This window comes from Physcomitrium patens, chromosome 4 (genome assembly GCF_059467195.1).
Source record: "Physcomitrium patens ecotype Gransden chromosome 4, ASM5946719v1, whole genome shotgun sequence".
Classification (NCBI taxonomy): Eukaryota; Viridiplantae; Streptophyta; class Bryopsida; order Funariales; family Funariaceae; genus Physcomitrium; species Physcomitrium patens.
In genome coordinates, this window is record NC_143413.1 from 2,619,763 (window position 1) to 2,625,762 (window position 6,000).

Consider the following 6,000-nt stretch of genomic DNA (forward strand, 5'->3'; position numbering starts at 1 on the left):
TAGAATTCACGCCTCTTAGAGGATCTTTTAATGGAAAGGACGTTTTCTTGAACTGTGTAGAAAATGAAACAGCTTGACACGGAACCGAAGCCTTCGTAATTGGTACTTCATTGGAGTGTATAACCAATTCATGTTTTATACTGAGTAAGGAGCCTATGTTAGGATATGGATTGGATGCCCCCGTAATTCGATCCAATTGGCCCTTTGCTTCAGGATCACCTAAATGTTGAATTGGTCCTTTTCCTTTTGTTGACTTCTTGTAAGGATAGCTTGGACTACTTCTACTTGATGAATTGGTGAATCTAGAGGACCTTCATTTATCTCTTCCATTTTTTCTTGGCTTTGGATCTGCTGATCTTGATTGTTAAAATTGAACGGAGCATTACATTGTTGTTAAGTATGTCTCGATTGCTTGCAATTGGTACATATTGGTACATAATCATCACTGGCTCTGGGATTGGGACATTCACTGGCATAATGATCAATCTTTCTGCAATGAAAACAACAAAGTGGTCTTCTTGCACCCCCATCCGGCATATTGGGTGTCTCCACCGGTATATACCTATTAAGCTTGTTCTATGTAGGGTTAGAAAATGATTCTTGTTGTCCCATTTGTACGGAGGGTACTTGATTCGATGACGCCAGTGGAGCATATTGTTGATATCTCTGCTGCTCCTTCTCGTAGTCCTGAGGGTTTGATGTAGATCTCTGATTAAAATTGGAACTTTGAAAATTATTGAATGTTTGATTTTGTCGATTAGATCGATTTTTATTCCATCCATATGTATTTCTCATTTGAACTTGATTGACTTTCCATTGAGTCGGTGGGATCATGGTCTGATTACTGAATTATTGTTGCCTTTGAAATGCCAACAGTTTTGGGGAGGGTGCTTTCCTCCGCAAAATATACACTAAACACCCGTTTGTCTCGGTGATGGACATTCCGTATCAAAATGACCTTGTTCCTTACAATTATTACACCATACATTAGATCTTGTATTAGAAGGCTTATATCATTTCTCCTTATCTTTAGCCAAATTTATGGCCAATTCTTCCATCTTCTTTGTTAGATTTAATAACAATGCTTCATTTGGATCTTTAAGAATCGTATTTGTGAACAACTCCAGTTGTTGATAGATTGGCGATGTAAAATAAGGTGTCATCATTATTGGCACTATTGCTTGGAGTGGTGTAGCATTAATTGGTTGTTGCAACATAACATTCTTCACATTGGAGGCAACCATTTGTGGATAATTACCCATCGATACATTTTCGAGTTGTATTTGTTGGATTCATAAACTTGGAATCATCATGGCTCCCATTGTCAAAAATTGGTCATAATAAAATTCTTCCCACATCTTTGCTCGTGCCAACGATGCCTCTATCATAGCTAGTCGAGCCTCTTTTATAAACATTTTCAATTCAAGTGGATGCAAACCATTAATTAATATCGATAATATAAACGCATTTAGCATTTGATTATTTGACTATTTACAAAGTATATCCACAATCCGGCCATAATAGGACTCTATAGATTCCTCCATAAACATCCTGCTATTCATAAAACTTTCTCGAAGCCGATCTTTAAATCCAATTGGTCTGAAATGGGTTAGGAAGGCATTCCTCAAGGCCTCCCAATTGGGAAATCTACGCACTGGTTGCCGAATATACCATTCAAAAGCTGTATCTTTTAAAGTTGCTAGCAACCATCTCAACCAAATGTCTTCAGTTCTACCATTATTAGCCACGTAGGTTGTCAAGAATTGAGATATATAGTGATCGAGATTAGAGCCCGATCAACTACTAAAAGTAAGTAATGGTGCCACACTTGTAGTTTGGTCTCCTACTGCTCCCATTTGTATTGCAATTGGTACTTCTGGCACTCCCGCGGCCATTGGTGTTATGATTGGTCTCCTTATTATTTGAATCTGAATTTTTCTTCCTTTGATTTTTCTTGGACCTGCAATTCCTTTTTGTCATTCCCGTAGGCTGTTTCTTATGTGTAATCACTCCTGTCTTTCTTTTGCTTGTCGATTATATCGTTGATAATCCTCCCCCCTCGTGGTTATTACATATAATCTTTCATTCTTCTTTACAAAATCAATACTGCCTTGAATTATAACTCACATATTTATAATCCTAAAACTGGTTCTTTTCACATTTTCATTCAACATATAATTCCATCTCCCATATAATCAATTTCTAATATTTCATATTGTTATCATTTTCTCAACAGCAGTGCCAAAATGTTGTTCTCATTGTATTCCAATTTTAGTAGACCAAAGCAATTGAACTAATAGATGTGGATTCGAATATGAAGAAAGACTGGTTATATGAATTGGATCTGTTAGTGTCACAATTGATTGTATTTTGGCTATGTTAAATTGAATATCAAACTACAAAATATCGAGGCTTACTACTTTCATCTTAATTCAATCCATAATCCATTCTACGATTATCAATTCAACAATACTTCTCTCAATCACCATTCTTCATAAGCAAATAATAAAAAAAACAAAGAGGTAGCACCAAGCTTATCTGGGCTTATGACTCTCAGTCTGGCTCTTAGCTTATGACTCTCAGTCTGACTCTCAGTTTATGACTCTCAGTCTGGCTTTCGGCTTATGACTCTCAATCTAGCCTTTGGCTTATGACTCTTAGTCTAGCTCTCAGCTTACGACTTTCAATCTGGCTCTCGGCTTATGACTCTCAGTCTGGCCCTCGATCTGTCTTTGCTCAATCTATTTATCCTATCAAAAAGATGATCCGTCGGCTAGCTGATTCCAAAGGTTATGACCCTTTGAATTCTTAACCATTTATTCTACTAACAACCTATTGTTACCAGCTTAACTTCCTAACCATCAGTCTAATTCTCGAGGTTGTCAATAACCAACCAATAACTTATCACAAAGTTTATTTACCTATTCTATAGTTAATTAAATTATTAGGGATTAAAAACTTGTACATTGATTGAAATCCATAGTGATTTTTCATCACTTTATAGCAAATGGATGCCAACATTTGGTCCTTTCCATAAAAGGCATTGATTGGAGATCATAGAGGGTGTAGTTTGAATTTTTAATGACAAGTTGTACTACTAGCATGGATTAACTAGTAGAAAGACTCTTAAATTAGTTTTTACTTATAAATTATTGGCAATGATAATTGTTCATAAATGGCGTGAAGACATGGGTATATAAGACCCTCTCAAAGCCTTGTTCTCTCTCTCACCTTTGGTTTGAGCCCTTGGTAAGGATGGCCTATTGAGGCACTAAAGAGTTGTAGTATTTTTATTTGTTATAAACTTATGTTATAAGTTATTTATTCCATATCCTTGCTGGTCTTCTTAGAGCTCATTATTAGTAGGATTATTTTCTTTTTTAAACATGTCCATTGTGTAAGAGAGAGAGAATTAGTAAGGTTAGGGGAAAGAATCATCAGATTTGGAATTGAAATAAAAAAATTATGAAAGTTTATTATTGCTGTTGTTCTACCCTAGTGGTGGCAGTTGCTATTGTTCTATTCTTGTGCTATTTTCATTTAGATGTGCTTATTTTCATTTAATCACATGATTTTTATTTAATAGTACTATTTTTATTTAATTATGTTGTTTCTATCCCAATTGAGCTTGTTTTCATTCAATTAAGTTGTTTTCATTTAAAAACACTATTTCCATCTAATTGTACCTTTTTCATCCAATAATACCTATTTTCATCCAATTGCTTATTCTATCTTTTTTTTTCATCAAACTACTTCTATTTGCTAATATTTTCTAATTCTTTTTTTTTCTTATTTTTTTTTTTTTCACTTAGTCTAAATTAAATAATATCTATTACTTAGAAGTTATTATCTAGATAATTATAAATTAATTGATAAACTAACCATCTATTAAATTAATCTCTACTACCTTTTGAACTAGTTGTGAAGTTATTTTTTGTCTTAAAGTAAAGTAGGGAAGATTTATAGCTTACATTTGAATGTCCAAAAATCCTAATTAGTGATAGAGGCAAATATTTCTTAAATGAGGTGATAGAAGACTTGACCTCTCGATTCAAAATTGACCATAGAAAAACTACTCCTTATCATCGTCAAATAAATAGATATATGGTGTTGTGTGATAATACGACTATATGGTGAAAGATAATAATATGGATCATATTATAGAAGAGCTAAGTTAAAAGATAAAGTAAAAAAATATAGATAAAAGATAAGAAAGTAGTAAAAGTTTTAGTAGTAATATTGCTTTTTTAGAAAAGTGACTTCTACCTACTTTGTAAGGCCATAAATAAGGCAAAATAAGATAGATTAGAAAAATAAAACATATAGGCAAATGTAGGAGGGAGTTAGGAGTTGGTTTTAGTAGAATTTATCTTAAAAGGAACAAAAATTGATACCTAGAAAAGAACGGTGTCATATTACGTGTTGTCTTGCTCAAGAATGCACCGGACACCTAGTTTTGGAAGGTGAGATTGTATTTTACAAGTAGCCAAGAAATCCTAATAGATTTCATCCATAAGAGAAGAATATAATCTGAATTTCAATTCAAAAGTGCCTTCAAAAGAGAAACCCTAATTCCTAATAAGGCCTCGGGTAGCCTCTTTGAAGCCCATTGGGCATGGCCTTCGACCAATAGGAATGAAGATCTCCATTCCTTGCCTTCATCCAACCATGCCTTGCTTTCATCCCTCCCAATAAGCCTCCTAATAGTTTAGACTTTCATCTTTAGGCACTAATTTCCTCTCAAGGCTTTATACCAATATTTAGGTCCTATAATTTTTTTGAAATGCTATAATTAAAAAGATAAAATTCAAAATAAAGTTTCTTAAATCTACTCTCTATAAATTAATCTATTAACCATTCTAACATACACCAAGACTTATGAACATATTATATGTTCTAACTAATTTTTACATATTATAAGCATTTATAGTATGACATCATCTTGAGTGGTTGCCATGTGTGAGTCATCAAATCAACTCATTAATTATTTTAGGATAAAAAGATGCATTTAGAATGCTTAGAACCATAATATATAGTGAATAGTATAGAAATCTTAAAACAAATAGAAAATTAGAATATTAGTTGTAGAATTGGAATCTTAGTAAGTCATGGAGGTAATTATCTTAGTCAATTTAGTATTTTTTACTTATTATTGAGTATTGAGAGATATTTACTAAGATCAATATTTATATTGGCCTTCTATCTATATATATATATATATATATATATATATGTATATATATATATATGTATATATATTTCTTATAAAAAAAACTAAAAATATTAGTTAGTAGTTAGAAGAAGCATAAAAAAAAATCTCATGTCTTTTTAGTTAGTTATATGAAAAGTAGGATTTATAGTAGATTTAAATTGATTTTATTATTATAAAAATCATCAAAATAGAAAATTATAGCCTTCAACTAATATAACTATTATAGAATAATTATAAAAAAATTTATTATTTATTTAGAATTTTTTTAGAAATTATTTGGAACTTTTTAAAGAATTTTTAGAGTAATTTCTAAGACTTTGGTAAAAATAAATTTTACCACTTTGAGAGCCATTACGAAGAAATGAAGCAAGTTTTGAAGGCCACATTTAATTTTGAGGCTATTTGGGTATTTTTAAACACCATGGTGAAGTCAAAAATATAAAATTATTGATTTTACTAGTAGAAAATAGGAGGACCAGCAGCTAGTGTAGTCCATGTAAGAAATAAGATGCTTAAGTCCCATATGGATTGTTGCACCTCGAAGATAGTTAGAAAGATAAGACTAAGGGCTCATGGCATCTTCTAGGGATCCATATAAACTATTTGTGAGCCTTGGTGAGGTTCAAACTCTTGATTTCTTAAGCGAGTTATCCTTAAGGTAAAAATTATTTACTTAACTTTTTATTTATTTACCTATTATTTTTAAACCTTCATAACTTATTCATAGTAATTCGGATTTATATGTTTCTTATATCATTGAAAAGTCAAAAAAACCAAATTTCTAAAAA